Raw genomic sequence first — 23,877 nt, 5'->3', positions numbered from 1 at the left:
GTTGAACAAAGCTTAGGAAGGACTCTAATGTCAAAATGAATATAAGGGGCATACGTGGGCATTCCCGCTTGCGCCATTGGTCGAGGCAAAGTAGGGGGATATGGCTTCATTAGCTCATACAGCTGCAGTAGTAGTAAAGTAAAGAGCAGTGATCCATCTACATATGTCCCAATCCCAATATGTGCCAGTCCGCGTAGTTGAATGCCCTTTTGGTATCAGTGAATATTAGATTGAATAAGGGGCATGAATCAATGTGATAAGATCCTTGTAAACATTTTCAGGGCCATGTTCAAAATGAATATCAGGTGATAGCTGGCACATAGGGAAGGGTTTTTGCCTTCCTCTTGAATTACATAAATGTGTGCCCTTAATTAGTCCAGAGTGAGGGATTGGTTTTGTTGTAAAGAACTGAAGGCATCAACAAACAGTTGGGCTAAGAGAGGAGCAAATGTTTTATAGTATCCTCTGGGGGTTATATCGTATTATATAGAATGTATAGATTGTGGTTCTAATCCTTCTTTACTCTATTCAAAACGAACAAAAAAGGTAAATAAAAAATAAAAACTTGGCTGGGTTTTAATGACAGAATTGTTGCCAACCTTCAGTAGTATGTGCAGTTTTGGTTTCAGCCATTTGATGTAATACTGGTTAAATTAATAGAAAGAAACCATAAATATTCACTGTAAAGTTTGTATATTGTTATTAATAGTTGAGCCTACAAACCAGTCTCCAAACTCTAGTTTTTCCATTATTATAACCAAGACAGCTTTAGAAAACATGGAATGTCTTACTTCACATCACTCTTTGATTGAAAACATCTGTAACCTCACTGACCAAATGATTGGACCTTACAGTCCAAATGTGTGGATATGGGGTGTATTTTGAATGGAACTTTAGTAGTTTTGATGATTTTCCACTACTGTTTTGATCACTTTTTGCTCTTAACTGGCAAATGACTGAAACAATAAGTCACTGATTGTTGTAGACCAGTCAGTTCTTATGGACCTTTTTTGTTTGTTTAGGTGATTGTTGATGGAAAGCTTTTAAAATTGTTCATTCTTTGTCCAGTTCGTCTAACAACAAATGTACACTTCTGCATTGATCCTGAAGTAAGCAGCTCAGGAATATTACACAAATGTAGTGGTGACATCCTCTATCTCAAACTCTGGTTAGGTCTTGTATTTAAATTCTTTATGGCATTATTAAAGGGGTTGTAAAGGTATTTTTCCTAAATAGCTTCCTTTACTTTAGTGCAGTCCTCCTTCACTTACATCCTCCGATTTTGCTTTTAAAATGTCCTTATTTCTTCTGAGAAATCCTCACTTCCTGTTCTTCTGTCTGTAACTCCACACAGTAATGCAAGGCTTTCTCCCTGGTGTGAAGAAAGCCTCTTGAGGGGGCGAGCAGGAGTGTCAGGACGCCCACAAACACACAGCTCATTTCTCTATCTGCAAAGTAGAGAGTCCTGACTTGCCTGCTTGCCCCCTCCCCCTCAAGAGGCTTTCTCCACACCAGGGAGAAAGCCTTGCATTACTGTGTGGAGTTACAGACAGAAGAACAGAAAGTGAGGATTTCTCAGAAGAAATAAGGACATTTAAAAGCAAAAGTGAAGGAGGACTGCACTAAGGTAAATGGAGCTATTTAGGGAAAACCTTTTTTACCTTTACAACCCCTTTAAATAGTATAATATAGGTGTAAAACACACTAATCACAGAATCTATATGTTGTATTTCATTTTTAAATGTATATATGATTGTTGGCTAAATGTAAACATATTTTTTTAAATAAGCCTGCATTTATTACCAAAAATATTTTAAATGCCTTCCTACAAGCAACAATATAAAAACCCTATATATATATATATATATATATATATATATATATATATATATATATATATATATATATATATATATATATATATATATATATATATATATATATATATATATATATATATATATATATATTACATAGTATAGTACACGATTACTATAGAAAGATTGAGCTAGTAAAGATTAGCCATGACATAGGGTATGCAGCATCTTATCTTATAAAAACTATAAATCTATTCATTTATCAGCTTGTATATCACAAGTCTCCAACAAATAAAGAACACTGACAAACAATACTTTGTTCTTTGTACCTTGACAGCATCAGTTTTTTGTCTTCTGTGCTGACCTTCTCTCCTGTGAGAGCCTGACACTTTCTCTTGTTCTTTTTCACTTATTGCAATATATTGTACATTTTTGAGAACCCAAGGACAAGCTACCTTATGCAAGAAGTCCATTTTGATTAGAGTAAAAGGAGCAACATTTTGGTGTGTCTAACCAACCCTTCCAGATCTTTTCTAATTTATGTCAGCAGCTTCGGTGTTGGTAGGTAAACCCATTAACTTATTTAAGCTTAGATTAGAACTAAAGTGATTATATTGCCATTTTAAGGCAGCTTGAGGGAAAAAATATATTGCTGATACCCCCCCCCCCCCCCCCTCAATTCCTCTTTACCATTATGTGTTAACCTGGCATTTCAGACTTATTTTCTTTCAGTAGCAGACCATCCCTTTTTATTATGTTTCTTTCTGAAACCAGGTTGTTGTAGGCTTCTGCGGACTAACAACATTTTATTGAGCTTGAGTGTGAGAGAAACAACTGCTATTGTAGCTTGCTGATCTCTACATCTCCCACTTTGAAGTAGCAGGGTTGGCTAGCCTTGAACATACAGCATTCTGCATACCTACAGCTATTTTATGCAGGAAAAAACAGTAGAGGTCTATTATTTAGAGGTAGTGAGACTTCCAAAGCACTACATACATTGTGAACATGAAATATATATATATATATATATATATATATATATATATATATATATATATATATATATATATATGAATTAGGACTCAGCATCAAATGTAGAGCATTTGAAAGAGACAGTCTGCTGTATGTTTCAGAGCTTCCTGTCAACTTTTTTATGCTCAAACACAGGAAACTGACATTGTCCACACCTGGAGTACGTATAGCATATAAAATAATACATTAAAATGTTTTCCAGCCTCCTGGCAAGCTATCTTCCAGTACTATCTGCTCAGTTAAGCTCTAGATCTGAGCTACTTAACTCAAAACTAAAAAAATATATATATACTGCTTTCAAATAATTTTTGCATCTAAAAGAGGAATTTTACTTTCCAAATGTGATACTGTTCTTATAAATTCAGCTTAGACGCGTGATCACCAGGCAATTTTGGCCCATATATATTACCTGTGCTTGCAGATAATCAATCATTTGGCTCCTGCTACAGTTAGAGCTTCTCCAAAACAAATGATTTCAGAATTCTATGCAGTCTTCCAGGATTCCAAACCAGGAGCCCAGGCTTGTAATAGAAAGATTCTGTGAAGGCTGAATTGAGTCCTTTTGATATTCACAACTGGAAAGAGTTTCTAACTAGCCATCAAATGGTTGCCCTATTACTAAGATCACATATCTATTTATACTGTACGTAATGTGGCCATAGATGACTATTTTATTCCGATTAGTCAGCAGGCTGATTAAAAAAAAAATTTCCTCCATCCACACAAGCAAAGGAGAAAGAGGAAGCCTCCCTGCTGAACCCAATTTCAATGAGCCTATGGCTAGCTCAAATCAAAAATCTTTAATGCCAAGTTGGTTAGCAAGATACAAACCATAATATAACCCTTAAAACTCTAATTGTCAAGTGACACCTGGCTCATTTTTGTGATTGTTCTGTTCCTGTCCACAGATACACACATACTGGAAGTAAATAATAACCTTTTTGTATGATGTTATGGATTTTCTGGTGCAACTAAATGTTCAGTTATATCTACTGTGTCCTCCTGAATTGGAATTAAACACGTATCTGTGTATCTTTTTGCATGAGTTACTATTTACTGCCAAGAAGCTGATAGCTAATGTGTGAATCCGAGTTTAGGTGCCTACCTAACAACAAATGAACGGTTAATATTAATACAATGTTCCCAAAAATGAAAATCATCTATGACAACAGGTTGTCCAAATTTATTTTTTTTAAATGTGGGGTATGTGTCAAACAGAATCTTCCAATTGCTGCTCATACTTGATATTGAACAGGTGCTCATATGTGTTTATGTTCAGTGTACTAAGGCTGCAGTTCCATATACTCATTTGTTATCTGGGCTATCTAAGGGTACTACTAAGTTCCAGGTATCCCTATATTTGAAATTATTTCAACACTCTTGCTTTAGGATTCCAGAGTATCACAATTGATTATCTAATTATATATCTTATATATCTCATAATATATTTTTTACACTAAAGCAGGCCATACACGGTCAAATTTCGACCAAATTTTATTTTCAAAAATCAGAAAAAAAAAAATTTGTGATCCGATTATGCCACCATTGATTTTCGAAATTCGGCCCACCAAACCTTTATGTTGCTGGGAATATTCTTTTCTCTCCGGGAATATTTGTTGCTCTACGGGAATATTCTTTTCTTGCACATGCGCATTTTTTTCTATTACATCTCTCGCACGATTCTCCCATCATTGATCAGAAAATCTTTTGTTTTTCAAAAAATTTCCAACATGTCGGATTTCTCAAATTTGTTTGCCGCACGAAAATCGGCTGTTGCTGCAGCTCACTAACGATGCGAAATTCGTACGAAAATTCTTTCATGCGATTTTCAAAAGAAAATTATTTCGAAATTCGAACCGTGTATGGCCGCCTTTACTGTGTATATATTAAATATATTCAGCAATTTGATAACTTGCCAATGACCCTTTCTTTTCCTTTCAAGAACATGCAAATATAGCAGGTGCATGACAGCATTATTCTTGGTACTTTATGACCATTTTTTTACTGGATTAATAAAAAAAAAGTAATATGTTGCAACTTACCAGTCCAAATGCGGATTCACAATTTTTATTTCATTTATGGTTGAATCCTGTGAGCATATGAAAAAGATCTCACCAACCTGCCTCTGAGTTTCCCTCCTTGAATTATTTCTGTCTGTGTTCCTGCTGTGGAGATTCTCTTCCAATCCAGGTGACCGTTGTTACTGAGACAGAATGTAGCAGGAAACATATTTTAGAATTATCACCATAACAAGAAGTGGGAGTAAGGCCGCGTACACACGATCAGTCCATCCGATGAAAATGGTCTGAAGGACAGTTGTCGTAAGTTAACCGATGAAGCTGACTGATGGTCCATCGTGCGTACACACCATCAGTTCAAAAAACGATCGTGTCAGAACGCGGTGACGTAAAACACAATGACGTGCTGAAAAAAACGAAGTTCAATGCTTCCAAGCATGCGTCAACTTGATTCTGAGCATGCATGGATTTTTAACCGATGCTTTTGCATACTAACGATCGGTTTTGACCTATCGGTTAGGCGTCCATCGGTTCAATTTTAAAGCAAGTTCTCATTTTTTTGACCGAAGGTTAAATAACCTATGGGGCCTACACACGATCGGTTTGGACTGATGAAAACGGTCCTTCAGACCGTTCTCCTCTAGCGATCCTATCGTGTGTACGCGGCCTCATTCTTCTAATCCTCCTCTACATGTTGTAGGTATATTGTCTCATTCATAAATTAATCTTCTTGTATCATCCAAGAAAACCATGCATATGCAGCCTAAACATATGTGTGTCGATTTGTGCAGTCTCTAGAAAATTAAACAATGCATGAATCATGATTTCATAGTAAATTGTAAATTGCATAACTCTGTGGAGGTCAGTCAGTCTACATGCAGATAGATATTCAGGATCATTTTCTTTATGCTGTCATCTCCAATTATCTCATTCTTGTACCCTTTTCCATTGCAGAGGATGCAATAAACTCTGTTCCACTCATTTTATGTTTTTGTTTGTCTTTATCATCCTAAAAATGTTCAAAACTTTTTTAAAGGTTCTCTTAGCAAGGAAATAAAATAGTAATAGAAAAGAATAGCAATATATCCAAGAGAAGCTTTTGAATTGCCTTGTTTCTTTCTCTCACTGCCCCAGGCAGGAGATGTGAATGTGTTTCATGCTAAAATGAATGGCATATTTCATTGCTCTATCTTCCATTTCTTCTTTAGCTCACTCAATTATTGAAAAAACAAAATTATGATACACCTCATCTCACAATAAAATACATGTCCTGTTATGTTTTGTGCACATACTACAATACTGACGTGTTTCAAAGTTAATGCGCTGAAGCTATTCAGGGCTTTTTACATTCTTTACTAGTACCTAAGGTTAGTGTGCCTTTGGGCAATGTTAGAGTAGTAGTGTTGTAAAGCCCTAATGTAACATTAAAGTGGCTTGGCTTTTCCCACAAATGGATAAAATGAAGTAGTCGGATTGTTCTTAAATTATCTATGTCTTAAAATCAATTTGTTTCAAGTAGTGGCACTAGATTAAAAGACACAACATCTCTGATATGACTCCATAGCCTGGGGTTTTTAGCACTGGCCTATATACAATTTCCAAGCATCCCTTAAAAAAAACCTGGAAGGCTTAAAGGTACATTAAAGTGAACTGAAAAGATGACTTAAGCTAAAAACACTTCAGATTTTTAAGCCTTTTGTTGTATGTAAAATATATGTGCTTCCGTCATCAAGATATGTTTTGCCCACAGACATTGCTCTTTTCAGGCATTCATGTAGCTTTTGTGGTATTGATGCTATATCTCCAATAATGCACTGTTTCCATTGTTACAATAAATAAATAAATAAAACAAATTTCAACATTATCTGGAATTTAGGTTATATAGGAAAGAGCAAATCTGCCTGTGTTCAGTTCACAAGCAGTTTCACAACATTTTAAGTTTGTCCAGGAGGGTGAATAAGTGAGCATTTTTCTAGTAAAATGTTTGGAAATCTGGGCACTGGTATAGGGGACACATTCCAATGCCAAATATAAATAAGTATGAATCTCTCCCTATACAAATTTGGCTGTGGTGCAAATGGGCAAATTTGGTCGCGGATATTTTTTTCTAAGGCTAACTTTAGGTTCTGGGAGTCAGGAGCAAGAAATCAGGCAGATTCTGCCCTACTAAGTGATTGGCATTGTCTCCCAAACATGAATAACAGGATCAGAAACATAGACATTTGTATTGCAGATGAATATAAGAAACCTCAGGGATCAATTTCTGATACTGTTATAACTACTTGGGAGTTAGAAAACAACATGTGCTATCACATGTTCAGGTATTTTATAGGGTTTAAACAGGGCCAAGGATAAATCCAAGGAAAAAACAAGCTTACTTACCAACCAGCCCACAGACAACCGAATCAACCTGTCTAACAGTATGCGTTAAAAGCTCAAAATTAGAAGAGGATGTGTCTATCACGTGTCAGACTCTCTGAGAGTTCGGCTGGCTTCTGAATATCCAAAAGTCAGTGTTGGTTCCATCTCAGCGACTGGAATACCTGGGGTTAGTCCTGCATTCCGCGGAGGCGAGAGTTTTTCTCCCAACAGAGAAACTTCAGACACTGCAATCTGCGGTGCAGCAGTTGACGACCCAGAAGTGGTCATCTCTTCGATTCTGCATGAGGGTTCTGGGTCTGATGGTGGTCTCTTTCGAGGCAGTTCCGTATGCCCAATTCCACACCAGGGTGCTACAGAAGGAAATTCTATCACGTTGGGACAAGCTCCCTTCATCTCTGGATTACCAGATTCAGATGAATCAACTGGTCAAGTCCTCCCTGGTGTGGTGGCTGACGTCTCCGGTGCTTCGGACCGGGAAGTCGTTTCTGCCGTGCCATTGGACAGTGGTCACGACGGATGCCAGCCTCTCCGGTTGGGGGGGCGTTTGGGGCACCCAGTCAGCCCAGGGGCACTGGACTCAGGTGGAGTCCCGCCTTCCAATTAATGTACTGGAGCTCCAGAAATCAAGTTGTGCCTTGCCAGGTGGTCCCTGGAGCTGCAGGACCGACCGGTCAGGATCCAGTCCGACAACGCCCCGGCCGTGGCATACATCAATCTTCAGGGAGGCACACGAAGCTCAGCTGCAGCGATGGAGGTCGCACACATCCTTCGGTGGGCCGAAAGGTCCGTTCCAGCTCTGTCGGCCGTGTACATTCTGGGAGTACAGAATTGGCAAGCCGACTACCTAAGTCGCCAAACACTAGACCAAGGAGAGTGGTCACTCCACCTGGAGGTGTTTCAGAGTCTGTGCCAAAAGTGGGGCACTCCAGACGTGGACCTTCTAGCATCCTGTCTCAATCGGAAGGTGCCACGGTTCGTGGCCAGGTCGAAGGACCCATGGGCGGACGCATCAGACGCGTTGGTGGCACCTTGGGGTCACTATCGCCTTATTTACGCGTTCCCTCCTCTGAAGCTTCTTCCTCACCTGCTGCGCAGAGTGGAAGCCGATGGGATTCCAACAATCCTGATCGCCCCAGATTGGCCACGCCGCTCCTGGTACATGGACCTGGTGTCTACCCCTGAGAGAAGATCTTCTGTCGCAGGGTCCAATCTTCCACCCTGCTTTACAGTCGCTAGCTTTAACGGCGTGGCTGTTGAGAGCCAGGTACTGAAGGACCGGGGCCTGTCAGGCTCGGTGGTCTCTACCATGCTGCGTGCACGGAAGTCTACTTCACAAAGGATTTACCATTGTACATGGAAGGCCTACATCTCTATGTGTGAAGAGATGAAATGGCACCCCCGTACATACGCGGTGTCCCGGATTCTGCTGTTCTTACAGCGTGGAGTGGATCAGGCTCTCGCCTTGAGTACGGTTAAGAGTCAGATTTCGGCTCTAGCTGTTTACTTTCAGCGACCCTTGGCAGCGCACTCCTTGATGCGTACATTTGTGCAGGGGGTCTGGCATGTGGCCCCTCCTGTGCGTCCTCCACTGCCCCCATGGGACCTGAATTTAGTCCTCTCGGTGCTTCAAGAAGCTCCCTTTGAGGACATTCGGAAGATCCCTTTGTTGACTCTGTCACAGAAGGTGGTTTTTCTGGTAGCAATTACCTCAGTCAGATGGGTGTCTGAACTGGCGGCCTTGTCCTGCAAGGCTCCCTACATGGTCATCCATGAGGATAAGGTGGTGCTGCGGCCGCAGCCATCTTTTCTCCCAAAGGTCGTTTCGGCTTTTCACATTAATGAGGACATTGTGTTACCATCCCTGTGTCCTCGGCCGAAAAACCCGAAGGAGGCCACTTTACATTCACTGGATGTGGTTCGGGCCCTATGTGTGTACTTATCTGCTACGGCTCCGTTCCGGAAGTCGGACTCACTGTTTGTGTCATTGAATGGTCCTAAAAAAGGTCTGGCGGTCTCGTCGGCCACCATTTCTAGGTGGATCAGACAGGTTGTGCTTCAGGCCTATGCCCTGAAGGTGCGGGCGCCTCCCTTTCAAGTTACGGCGCATTCGACCAGGGCGATCGGTGCCTCTTCGGCTTTCCGTCATCAAGCCTCTGTGTTACAGGTGTGTAAGGCAGTGACCTGGTCGTCAATCCACACCTTCTCAAAATTTTACAAGGTGGATGTGAGTGCATCTTCGGATGCCTCCTTCGGCCGCAAGGTGTTACAGGCGGCAGTTTAAGGTTGGAGTTCCTCCGTTGAGAAACGCCGGTTTTTGTTTGGGGTGTAGCTTGGTTTGCTGTGTTGTTTTCCCACCCCTCTAATTTGTTTGACACTGCTTGGGGACGTCCCTAAGGTCAAAGGCTGCTGTGTCCGTCCATGAAGGGAAGAGAAAATAGGATTTTTGTACTCACCATAAAATCCATTTCTTTGAGTTCATGGATGGACACAGCACCCACCCCTCCTTTTGTTTGTACTGCTTGTTATGAACTGGAGCTGCTGAGGCAGAGTGTGGGGTATACCCAGGGGACCACACCCTCTGGGAGGAGCTGTACTGAGGAAAGTGTTTTAACACTTAAAGTGCTGTTTTCTGCCTAATCTCTCCTGGAAGGAAGGATATAATACCCTAAGGTCAAAGGCTGCTGTGTCCTTCCATGAACTCAGAGAAATGGATTTTACGGTGAGTACAAAAATCCTATTTTTCCCACAAATAGAGCTTTCTTTTGGTGGTATTTGATCACCGCTGCGGTTTTTATTTTTTACGCTATAAGCAAAAATAGAGGGAAAATTTTGAAAATAAATGCAATATTTTTAACTTTTTGCTATAATAAATATCCCCCAAAAATATATGTATAAAAAAAAAATCAGTTTAGGCCAATAAGTATTCTTCTACATATTTATGGAAAAAAATCACAATAAGCTTTCATTGATCGGTTTGCGCAAAAGTTATAGCGTCTACAAAATAGGGGATAGTTTTATGTCATTTTTATTAATATTTTTTTTTTACTAGTAATGGCGATGATCAGCGATTTTTATCATGACTGCGACATTATGATGGACACATCGGACACTTTTGACACATTTTTGGGACCATTGCCATTTTTACAACGATCAGTGCTATAAAAATGCACTGATTACTGTGAAAATGCCACTGGCAGTGAAGGGGTTAACCACTAGGTGGCGCTGTAGGGGTTACGTGTGCCCTAGGGAGTGCTTCTAACTGTAGGGGGGATGGGCTGTGTGTAACAGGACAGTGATCACGGTTTCCGATTACAGGAAGCTGCAGTCACTGTCCTGTCACTAGGAAGACTGGGGAAATGCTTGTTTACATCTTCCTCACCGTGACACAACCGCGGGTTAGCCCGTGGACATTGAGTCACGGAGCTTGTGGCGCTCGTGTGCACAATACCGGCTTCTTAAAGGGGACGTATATATGCGTCCTTTTGCCTGCCCGTGCCATGCTGCAGACGTATACCTGTGTGCGGCGAGTGGCAAGCGGTTAAAACAAGGTTCCACTGTATGATGTGAATGTGTACGTAAAGCGCTGTGTAAATTGACGGCGCTATATAAGTATCTAAATAATAATAATAATAATATACCTTCTATACATATACCTACTATATGAATAACTGTGTCAAACAGAATTCCACAAAAGTAAATATGTATGTAAACCCTAACAGTTAAAGTCTCCATTTTGCTCTCTTTTGTTCTGTTAAATATAACATTGAAAGTGTTTTGTTATATCTCTGTTTGATAAGTGCTAAAATTACCTGTTGAGCCTGACAGGAATTCAGTGCCTTCATAACATACTGTGAATTCTGCTTCTGCTGCATTGAAATCTCAGCCCAGTCTAGTTTTCATCTTTGGACTACAAAACAACCCAAAATGTTATGGAGTGGAAGGAAGAAGGTGTTTTGTAGTGGAAATCAGTAGCAAGCAGCCTAAAGTGATAATTCTGCTCCTCCATTGATACAGTACAGAGTGAGTGTTACCACTCAAGGACCAGAAGTAGATAAAAACTGGTAAGTGCAAAATACTCAATTTTTGCTTATGGCTTTACAAAAATTAAATTCAAATATGAAACACTCTAAACATCTTTAAACCTTCTCAGACCATTACCTTTTCTCTTATTGGACTTTTTTTTAGGTGATGTGATTTTTGTGATAAATAAATATGAATCTTTGCTGTCAGTTTTAACACATCATCTTTTTGGAGACAGATTGAACTTTAGCAGCCTAAATGAAAAAATATACAGTATTCTTGCTTTGCAGGTTGAAATGAGACAGAAAGTGAGAAAAAAATATATTTTCCAGTGGTTATCCTAATAGTTTTAAAAGTGATTAGCACAAGCCCTGATATTCAGTCCAAAATATAATTAAGTACATATCCCAAATAGAGGAATACTTAATAATCATGTTTTTTATGATTTTTATTTGACAAATTTGAATAGTTTATGTGCAAATACCACTGCACTACTATTGTGATAGAGAAACTATATATATATATATATATATATATATATATATATATATATATATATATATATATATATATATATATATATATACACCCTGTTCCAAATTATTTTGCAAATTCTATTTCAGTGTCACAGAGATTAAATATTTTGTTTTTCAGTTTAAGTCATGTATGGCATTGTGTCTCAGGGCTCTTTTGATCACTGAAAACAATCTCAGACACCTGTGATAATTAGATTTCCAGATGAGCCCAATTAAAGGAAAAACTACTAAAGGAGTGTTTTCCACATTATTAACCAGTTCCCGACGGCTGTACGACTTTGTACGGCCGTCGGGTGGCTCTGAATCCCTGGGAGGCCGTGTTTTTACGGCCGCCCCTTTCCTCGTTCCCCGCGCGCGCTCCCGAGCGCGCATCGGGGAACTCCTGTACTGGCCGTGTCCCTTGGACACAGCCAATTACAGATCGCGGTAAATAGCCAATCACAGCGGCTATTTACAGCGCGATTCTGTGGCCAATGAGAGATGATCTCAAATGTAAACATATGAGATCATCTCTCATTGCCGGCTCTCCCTCCTCACACACACAGCGCGTGTGAGGAGAGAGATTGTCTGTCTGTGAGTAAAAAAAAGCATCTGTGAAAAAAAAAAAACGTGCCCAATCAGTGCCCAGTGATACCAGTGTCCATCTGTGCCACCAGTGTCCACCTGTGCCCCCAGTGCCCACCTGTGCTAAGTGCCCACCTGTGCTAAGTGCCCACCTGTGCTAAGTGCCCACCTGTGCTAAGTGCCCACCTGTGCTAAGTGCCCACCTCTGCCAAGTGCCCACCTGTGCCAAGTGCCCACCTGCCACCTCAGTACCCAATCAGTGCCCAGTGATACCTGTGCCACCAGTGTCCACCTGTGCCACAAGTGCCCACCTGTGCCAAGTGCCCACCTGTGCCAAGTGCCCACCTGTGCCAAGTGCCCACCTCTGCCAAGTGCCCACCTCTGCCAAGTGCCCACCTGCCACCTCAGTACTTTTCAGTGCCCACCTGTGCCACCTCATCAGTGCCTACCTGTGCCACCTCATCAGTGCCTACCTGTGCCACCTCATCAGTGCCTACCTGTGCCACCTCATCAGTGCCTACCTGTGCCACCTCATCAGTGCCTACCTGTGCCACGTCAGTGCACATCTGTGCCGCCTCATCGGTGCACATCAGTACCCATCTCAGTGCCCACCTGTTTCGCCACATTAGTGCCATCTGAGCCGCCTCATCAGTGCCATCTGTGCCGCCTCATCAGTGCACATCTGTGCAATCAATCATCGCACATCTGTGCCGTCTCATCAGTGCACATCTGTGCAATCAATCAGTGCACATCTGTGCCGCCTCATCAGTGCACATCTATTCCACCCCATCTCTGCCACCTCAGTACCCATCTCTGCCACCTCAGTACCCATCTCTGCCACCTCAGTACCCATCTCTGCCCATCTGTGTCGCCTCAGTGCACATCTGTCGCCAGCAACAATGTCTAAGCGTCTCTATTCCACCGAGCAGGCATTTGCAATTATTGCCGCAAGTGACGAGAGCAACGGGGAGCTCTCGTCTTCCGATTCACAGCTGGATTCGGATGTGGATGTAGACTACGAGCCAGTCTACAGCAGTGGAACCGATACAGGCTCAGAGGGGAAAGATAATCAGCCCGCCAAAAGAAGGCGCTCTGGTGAGGCAGTGCCATCCACCAGCACCGTCATGCCATCCACCAGCCCCGTCATGCCATCCACCAGCCCCGTCATGCCATCCACCAGCCCCGTCATGCCATCCACCAGCCCCGTCATGCCATCCACCAGCCCCGTCGTGCCATCCACCAGCACCGAAGTGCCATCCACCAGCACTGCAGTACCTCGGCAGCAAAGGCCAAGGACCCATGCAAGCCTTCCCTATGCCCTTCAGTACCCCTTGTGGCTTCCTCCAAATTCCGGAGAAGCCAACATTCCCCCTTTTACTGCCCAGCCAGGAGTCCAGGTAAACACGGACAATTTTTCCCCAATACATTTTTTCAATTTATTTTTTACTGAGGAACTGCTTTCTAGCGTTGTGGCCCAGTGCAACCTATATGCCCAACAGTTTATCACCAACAACCCCACATCGTCCTATGCCCGTCCCTACAATTGGAGAGATCTAACAGTGGAGGAGTTCAGAATTTTTTTAGGCCTCACCTTTTGTATGGGACTCAACCCAAAAAACGAAAAACATTCATTTTGGTCCAAACGCCCCATTTATCATATGCCCGTCTTTTCTGCATCAATGCCCCGAAACCGATATTTCATGATCCTGAGGTTCCTCCACTTCAATGATAACACCCAGTGCCTTCCCCGAAATGACCCAAATTTTGATAGGCTTTTCAAAATTCGCCCCTTATTAGATTATTTTTCAGAATTATTCCCCCAAATATATACCCCGGAACAACACATTTGTGTCGACGAGTCCCTAGTAAAATTTTGTGGCCGACTTAAGATCAAACAGTTCATGCCAAGCAAAAGAGCCCGCTATGGGGTGAAGATGTACAAGTTATGTGAACGAGCCACAGGGTACTTGTATTCCTTTTTGGTGTACGAAGGGAAGGACACCCAGCTGAATCCCCCCGATTGCCCAGACTACTTGGGATCAAGTGCAAAAGTTGTCTGGCAACTCATCACCCCCCTCCTGGATAAAGGATACCACCTGTACGTGGACAATTTCTACACGTCTCTTCCTCTGTTCCACAACCTGCACCGAAAGAAGACGCCAGCATGTGGCACCGCCAGAAAGAACCGGATAGGCTTTCCTCAAAGCCTTGTGAATACAAAGCTGAAGAAAGGGGAATCGGCGAGTCTGCGCAACAAGGAGGTTCTGGCAGTGAAGTGGAGGGACAGAAGAGACGTGTACATGTTGTCGTCCATCCACAACGATTCCTTGGTAGAAACCCGCAGAAGGCGTGGCACCACCATCCAAAAACCCACCTGCATTCAGGACTACAATTTGTTCATGGGGGGAGTCGACCTAAATGATCAAATGATGGAACCATATCTACCCACAAGACGCATGTACCATTGGTACAAGAAAGTAGCAATTTATTTTTTTCATTTGGCCGTCTACAACTCCCATATTATTTACCGCAAATCCACCCAAAACCCCCTACCCTTCCTTGGCTACCTGGAGGAAATTACCACTACCCTGATATTCCCGGACGACCTGCCCCAACACATCCGATCAGATGTCCTAAGTCGGCTCTCCGAACGGCACTTCCCGGATAAGGTCCCTCCCACAGCATCAGGCAGACGAGCTCAAAAAAAATGTAGAGTGTGTGCCAGTGTAGGAGTCAGACGGGACACAGTTTATTATTGTGCAGAGTGTCCTTCACAACCAGGCCTCTGTATAATTGACTGTTTCAAACGTTACAATACTAAACTAAAGTATTAGTTTAGTATGGTAAACGTAATCCTCCGTTCCTGCCTTCTCACCCCTTATGCCACTGCCTGCTTTGTAACTGACCCCGGCTTGTTATTGGACCACCCTTCTGCCTAATGATTTTGTAATACCGCTGCCCGATTTGGAATTGACCCTGGACTGTTTTTCGACCATTCTTCTGCCTAACGATTCTGTACTGCCTCTGCCTGATCTGGAACTGACCTCGGACTGTTTGACCATGCCTTTTGCCTGCCTCTTGGACTGATCTTGTACCCTGCTACTGGACTAGTGGGATTCAACACAGGGGTCTCACATATGTGAGGGGCGCCAGAAAAGTTTTTCTGGATGAAGAAAACTTTTTTGTTTTCTCATGCTAGATTAGGGTCTGGTTGCCCGGAGGCTTCAAAGAGATTTGGGTGGGAGAAGCCTCTACCCCTGTCCCCATTCTGTCCTGAACGAGGCCCTCCTGCTGCCTGTAGGACCTATGCCATCATGCCTCTGCCTGTTGCATGAACTGACCACCTGCAGTATCCCTGCCTGGACGTTGCTGACCAGTCCCTGCCTGCTGCCTGGACCAGTGCTATCCTGCTGTGTAGAACTGCGCTACTATTACCAAGGTAATCTTTTGTTTACGCTTTGCTCAGCATAATGTATTTTGGGGTGTAATTCTTGGTATGTGCATGCTATGTGTCTCTGGAACACCTGACGGTGTTCCTTGCATGTTGGATCTCTATATGTGGTCAGGCTGTGTAGAAGTCTCACACATGGGGTATCGTTTTACTCAGGAGGAGTAGCAGAATGTATTTTGGGGTGTCATTTTTGCTATGTACATGCTATGTGTTGGAAAAATCTTATCAATGGACAACTTTGTGTAAAAAATATGCGATTTCATTTTTTTTCCACATATTCCAAAAAATTCTGGAAAAAAATGAACCGTTCAAAAGACTCATTATGCCTCATAGATTATACGTTGGGGTGTTAGCTTTCCAAAATGGGGTCATTTTGTGGGTAATTCCATTGTCCTGGTGTTCCAGGGCCTTCAAACGTGTAATAGGTTGTCAACTAGTTAGATGTGCAATTTATGCTCCTAAAACCCCTGATGGCGCTCCCTGCATGTTGGGCATCTGTATGTGGCCAGGCAGTGAAAAAGTCTCACACATGGGGTATCGTTTTACTCAGGAGGAATAGCATAATGTATTTTGGGGTGTCATTTTTGCTATGTACATGCTATGTGTTGGAAATATCTTATCAATGGACAACTTTGTGTAAAAAAAATGCGTTTTCATTTTTTTTCCACATATTCCAAAAACTTCTGGAAAAAAATGAACCGTTCAAAAGACTCATTATGCCTCATAGATTATACGTTGGGGTGTTAGCTTTCCAAAATGGGGTCATTTTGTGGGTAATTCCATTGTCCTGGTGTTCCAGGGCCTTCAAACGTGTAATAGGTTGTTAACTAGTTAGATGTGCAATTTATGCTCCTAAAACCCCTGATGGCGCTCCCTGCATGTTGGGCATCTGTATGTGGCCAGGCAGTGAAAAAGTCTCACACATGGGGTATCGTTTTACTCAGGAGGAATAGCAGAATGTATTTTGGGGTGTCATTTTTGCTATGTACATGCTATGTGTTGGAAATATCTTATCAATGGACAACTTTGTGTAAAAAAAATGCGTTTTCATTTTTTTTCCACATATTCCAAAAACTTCTGGAAAAAAATGAACCGTTCAAAAGACTCATTATGCCTCATAGATTATACGTTGGGGTGTTAGCTTTCCAAAATGGGGTCATTTTGTGGGTAATTCCATTGTCCTGGTGTTCCAGGGCCTTCTAAATTGTAATAGGTTGTCAACTAGTTAGATGTGCAATTTATGCTCCTAAAACCCCTGATGGCGCTCCCTGCAGGTTGGGCATCGGTATGTGGCCAGGCAGTGGAAAAGTCTCACACATGGGGTATCGTTTTACTCAGGAGGAGTAGCAGAATGTATTTTGGGGTGTCATTTGTGGTATGCACATGCCATGTGAGAGAAATAAGCTATTACAATGACACTTTTGAGAAATTTTTTAAATAAAAAATAAAAATCTTAATTTTGCAAAGTGTTTTGGGAAAAAAATTACAACTTCAAATAACTCACCATGCCTCTTACTAAATACCTTGGGATGTCTACTTTCCAAAAAGGGGTTATTTGGGGGGCATTTGTACTTTCCTGGCTTGTTAGGGTCTCAAGAAATGAGATAGGCCTTCAAAACATCAGGTGTGATCAGATGCGATAATTTATTATGATTTGCACTATAGCTTGTAGACTCTAAAACTTTCACACAGACCAAATAATTTCCAAAAAATTTGGGTTATTTTTATCAAAGACATGTAGCAGTATAAATTGTGGCCAAAATTTATGAAGAAAAATTAATATTTTGCAAAATTTTATCACAGAAACTAAGAAAAAAACATTTTTTTTTCTAAATTTTCGGTCTTTTTTCATTAATAGCGCAAAAAATAAAAAACACAGAGGTGATCAAATACCACCAAAAGAAAGCTCTATTTGTGGGAAAAAAAGGACAAAAAAATCATTTGGGTACAGTGTTGCATGACTGAGTAATTGTCATTCAAAGTGTGAGAGCCCTGAAAGCTGAAAATTGGTCTGGTCAGGAGAGTGTTTAAGTGCCCAGTATGGAAGTGGTTAAGCAGAACACAATTTTCAAGCAATATGGGGAAGAAAAAGGTTCTCTCTGCTGCCGAAAAGAGTGAAATAGTTCAATGCCTTGGACGAGGTATGAAAACATTAGATATTTCACGAAAACTTAAGAGTGATCATCGCACTATTAAGAGATTTGTGGCTGATTCAGAGCACAGACGGGTTTCGTGCAGAAAAAGGCACATTGAGGAAGATTTCTGCCAGATCCATGCATCAGATCAAGAGAGCAGCTGCTAAAACACCATTACATAGCAGCAAACAGATATTTGAAGCTGCTGGTGCCTCTGGAGTCCAACAGACATCAAAGTGTAGAGTCCTCCAGAGTCTTGCAACTGCGTATAAACCTTCCATTCAGCCACCACTAACCAATGCTCACAAGCAGAAATGGCTGCATTGGGCAAAAAAATACATGAGGACTAATTTTCAAACAGTCCTGTTCACTGATGAGTGCCGTGCAACCCTGGACAGCCCAGATGGATGGAGTAGTGGATGGTTGATGGACGGTCATCCTGTTCCAACAAGGCTGCAACGTCAGCAAAGAGTCATGTTTTAAGCTGTAATTATTGGAAGAGAGCTGGTTGGCACCTTTAGGGTCCCCGAAGGTGTAAAGATGACCTCTGCAAAGTATGTGGAGTTCCTGACTGACCACTTCCTTCCCTGGTACAGAAGAAAGAACTATGCTTTCCGTAATAAAAACATCTTCATGCATGACAATACACCATCTCATGCTGCAAAGAATACCTCTGCATCAATGGCAGCTATGGGGATAAAAGGAGAGAAAGTCATGGTGTGGCCTTCATCCTCCCCTGACCTCAATCCTATTGAAAACCTTTGGAGCGTCCTCAAGCAAAAGATCTATGAGGGTGGGAGGCAGTTTACATCCAAACAGCAGCTCTGGGAGGCTATTCTGACATCTTGCAAACAAATTCAAGCAGAAACTGTCCAAAAACTTTGTCTATGTGTTAAATATCACATTTGTGATATAGTTATTTTGTTTGAGTTATATACCAATTAAGGTTTTAGCAGCCTAAGTTGGATACAGCATTCTGCTGATTTACATTCACATAGCGGGTTTCCGCCACTATTCACATATGTTCATTTTCTAAGAGGGCAGGTCTACACTTTTTGGTTACATTGGAATTTAGAAAAAAATAGGTATCCCAATTGTTTTCTATATTGTGAAAGAAAATATTATGCCGAGTAAATTCATGCTTCAAAATTGTGCACGCTTGTGAAATGGCGACAAACTTTGACACTTAAAAATCTCCATGTTTAAAACGGTTACAAGTTTTAAGTAACAGAAGAGGTCTTTTGCTATAATTTTTGCTCTTGCTCTAACGATCGCAGCAATACCTCATATGTGTGGTTTGAACGATTTACCTATGCAGTCATTTCTGGATCATGTTTATTCCTATTACAAGGAATGTAAACATCCCTTGTACCAGAAAAAAAAGCACGACAGGACCTCTTTATTGTGAGATCTGGGGTCAAAAAGACCTCAGATCTCACATTTACACTTAAAAGCAATAAAAAAATTGTCCCTTTTAAGGTTGTAGGGCAGAAGTAACATTTGGGGGCTGATTTACCAAGCCTTTACTCCATGACTCATGGAGTAAAAGCAGGAGTAGCAGCCGTTTGGCCATTTACTAAAGAAATACGCTGCTAGTGCAGTGTATTTCCCTAGTTACTAATGTGCTCCGTGCGCCCAGGAGAGGGTGCATTGTGCACCAGTACAGACCTGGCGCACGGCACATTAAACTGTAAATTGCGGGGGTTTGGGCGGGAGTTTATTAGGGGGGGGGGGGGGGGGATGCAGGGGAAGTGAAGTGACATGTGTTTTGAAGTGTTTGGCGGGCCGAATTGAAAGGGAAAGTGTTTTTTGAAAACAGATCCCCGTACGCTTGCACAGTGCGCCTGAACCTCGGGAGGTTCATTTGCATACTGGGCATGCGCAGAGAGAAAAGTCAGGGATTCCCGTGCGCCTTGTCAGTACGCCGTGAAAATCTTGGTAAATACCAAGCGGCGTACCCGTGATTGCGCTGCGTGACGCGGCGCACGGGAATCTCCGAGCTGTTTTCAGCCCTGAAGGGGAACTCGGCGCCAAATTTCAAACTTGAAATCGGCGCGGGTCCCCCTTCAGGGCTACATTAGGCTCTTAGGCTTGGTCCGGAACGTGAGGGGTTAAACCCGCGCCGATTCGGCGCTGGGGTCCCCCCCAGATCCAAACCAAGCCCTCATCCCAAGCATGCAGTCTGGCCCGGACAGGAATGGGGGAGGGGACGAGCGAGCGGCCCCCCCCCCTCCTGAGCCGTACCAGACCGCATGCCCTCAACATGGGGGAGTGTGTGCTGTGGGGGAGGGGGGCACTGCCCCCCCACCCCACAGCACTCTTGCCCCCATGTCGATAGGGACAAGAGCCTCTTCCCGACAACCCTTGCCATTGGTTGTCGGGGTATGCGGGCGGGGCTAATCGGAATCTGCGAGCTCCCTTTAATAAGGGGGCCCCCAGATGCCGGCCCCCCACCCTATGTGAATGAGTATGGGGTACATCGTACCTCTACCCATTCACATGGGGGAAATGTAAAGTAAAAAAAACACACCACACAGAATAAAATATTTTATTAATCTGCTCCGGAGCCCCCCCTTTCTTCTTTAGCTCTCTTAGAAGGGGGGGTTTCTTCTCTCCCGATCTTCCGCCGGGACCCTGGGCTTCGGTGATTTCTGCCGGGGGAGGGCGCCATCCCTCGGTCCTCTCCGGAGCCTTCCGCCGGATGCCCCCACCCCATTTAAGCTCTTTTTCATTAGGGAGGGGCATCCGGACTTCGGGGTCTTCTGCCGGGGGATGGCGCCTATCCCCCGGTCTTTCCGGTGCCTTCCGCCAGGGTTCCGGTCTTCCTGGTCTTCTGCCGGGGGTGCGCCAACTCCCCGGTCTTTTCTCTGCTCCCTCTTCTGCCTGGCTCCCCCGCGGAGCCAGGGCTTTCTTCCGTCTTCTTTCTTCTCTCTTCCTTCTTCTGCCTGTCTCCTCCGGGAGCACAGGGCTTGTCTGCGCTGTCCTCTCCCTTCTCTTCCATTGGATGTTGACACGACGAGGTTCCGCGCTGACATGCCGTGTCAGCGGCGGGCATGGACTTATATAGGGCAATGCCACCATGTGACCTCAACCCATGTGACATCACATTCCCTGGGCATGATGGGAATGTGATGTCACATGGGTTGAGGTCACATGGTGGCATTGCCCTATATAAGTCCATGCCCACTGCTCAGACGGCATTCCAGCGCCGGACCTCGTCGTGTCAACATCGAATGGAAGAGAAGGGAGAAGACAGCGGAGACAAGCCCTGTGCTCCGCGGAGGAGACAGGCAGAAGCGGAAGGCATCGCAGAAGCCCGGAGAGTGGCGCCCTCCGGCGGAAGACACCGTACAAGCCCGGGACCCTCCCCCAAAGGCAGGAGCCTCCCTGGTGAAGGGGGTCCCGGTGAATTACGTCGCTGAAGACGGGGGTGGGGTGCCAGTGCACCCCCCCCGCAGAAACCGTCGTGGAAGCCCGGGACCCTCCCCCAAAGGCAGGAGCCTCCCTGGTGAAGGGGGTCCCGGTGAATTACGTCGCTGAAGACGGGGGTGGGGTGCCAGTGCACCCCCCCCCGCAGAAACCGTCGTGGAAGCCCGGGACCCTCCCCCAAAGGCAGGAGCCTCCCTGGTGAAGGGGGTCCCGGTGAATTACGTCGCTGAAGACGGGGGTGGGGTGCCAGTGCACCCCCCCCGCAGAAACCGTCGTGGAAGCCCGGGACCCTCCCCCAAAGGCTGGAGCCTCCCTGGTGAAGGGGGTCCCGGTGAATTACGTCGCTGAAGACGGGGGTGGGGTGCCAGTGCACCCCCCCCGCAGAAACCGTCGTGGAAGCCCGGGACCCTCCCCCAAAGGCAGGAGCCTCCCTGGTGAAGGGGGTCCCGGTGAATTACGTCGCTGAAGACGGGGGAGGGGTGCCAGTGCACCCCCCCCCCCCGCAGAAACCGTCGTAGTAGCCCGGGACCCTCCCCCAAAGGCAGGAGCCTCACTGGTGAAGGGGGTTCCGGCAGAAGATGGCGAAGCCCGGGGCCTAATGGGGTGGTGGTGGGGGGCCCCGGCAGAAGACCCCCGGCTGACTAATAAATTAATTTATTCATGTGTGGTGTATTATTTTTTTCCATTTTTTTCCCCAGGTGAATGGGTAGGGGTACAATGTACCCCCATACTCATTCACATAGGGTGGGGGGCCGGAATCTGGGGACCCCTTTATTAAAGGGTCTCTCAGATTCTGATAAGCCCTCCGCCCGCATACCCCGACAACCAACGGCTAGGGTTGTCGGGAAGAGGCTCTTGTCCCTATCGACATGGGGACAAGAGTGCTTTGGGGTGGGGGGGCAGTGCCCCCCTCCCCCACAGCACACACTCCCCCATGTTGAGGGCATGTGGTCTGGTATGGCTCAGGAGGGAGGGGGGCGCTCGCTCGTCCCCACCCCCATTCCTGTCTGACCAGACTGCGTGCCTGGGATAATGGCTTGGTTTGGATCTTGGGGGGGACCCCACGCTATTTTTTTTTGCGCGGGTTTAACCCCTTATGTTCCAGACCAAGCCTAAGAGCCTGGTATGCACCTGGAGGGAACCCACCTTATTTTTTTGGGGGGGGTCTGGAGTTCCCCTTCATGAACAGCGATCTGTCATTTACACATGTCAGTCCCACCCCCCCCCCTACAGTTAGAACACACCCAGGGAACATATTTAACCCCTCCCTCGCACCTAGTGTTAACCCCTTCCCTGCCAGTGGCATTTTTAGAGTAAGCAATGCATTTTTTACAGCACTGATCGCTAGAAAAATGCCAATGGTTCCAAAAAAGTGTTCGATGTGTCCGCCATAATGTCGCAGTACCGATAAAAATCGCTGATCGCCCCAATAACTAGTTAAAACAAAAAAAAAAAATATTTTGTAGACGCTATAACTTTTGCAAAAACCAAACACTAAACGCTATTTGCGATTTTTTGGAACCAAAAAGATGTAGAATACGTATCGGCCTAAACTGAGGTTTTTTTTAGTTTTTACAATATATATTTTTGGGGATATTTATTATAGCAAAAAGTAAAAATAATTTTTACATATGTGGGCGGGACTTACGCAAGTCCCGCCCACATATATAAACATCGTTCAAACCACACATGTGAGGTATTGACGCGTGCCTTAGAGCGAGAGCAATACTTTTACCACTAGACCTTCTTTGTAACTATAAACTGGTAACCTGGAAAAAAAAGAAAAAGGTTGCCTATGGGGATATTCACGGAATTCATTTTGGCCCCATTGCAGGAGTGTTTCCAATAGTAAAGCGTGACATGTAAGGTATCTATTTACTCAGTGTAACATCATCTTTCACATTATCCCCAAAAATTGGGCTCACTTTTGTGTTTTGTTAATTTTTAACCACTTGAGCCCGGACCATATTTCTGGTCAATGACCGGGCAAGTTTTTGTGATTCGGCGCGGCGTCGCTTTAACTGACAATTGCGCAGTCGTGCGACGTGGCTCCCAAACAAAATTGGCAACCTTTTTTTTCCCACAAATAGATTATTAAATGTGCGTGTTTACTTCTGTCTTTAACACCTCCCCTTCAGGCTGGAAAGCATCAGATCAGGGGAAACAAAAAAAAAAAAGCTCTCATTCCATTGCAGCTTGGTTCCTACATGTGTGATGAACTGAGCATGCTCAAACACTTAGAAAAAAAATATCCTTTCTTTTTAAAAGGTGAAAAACACTCATTGGATGCTCATAGAGCGTGGTTTGGGTTAATTGCAGGTGTGCCCAATTACAAGCTCACCCAAACTAGAGACTGCAATTTGGTCATGTGATTTCAATTGCTTCATTACTAGCACTGTTATAAAAAGCTTGGATCGATCAGTCCTCAGCTGCCCTCAGAAGGGGCAGGCTGGCAGAAATGCTGTTGCTAAACACAAATGTGGTTTGTTGCAT

The sequence above is a fragment of the Rana temporaria genome, chromosome 2 (genome assembly GCF_905171775.1).
Source record: "Rana temporaria chromosome 2, aRanTem1.1, whole genome shotgun sequence".
In the NCBI taxonomy this organism is placed as follows: domain Eukaryota; kingdom Metazoa; phylum Chordata; class Amphibia; order Anura; family Ranidae; genus Rana; species Rana temporaria.
Note: the sequence above shows the minus strand (reverse complement) of the source record.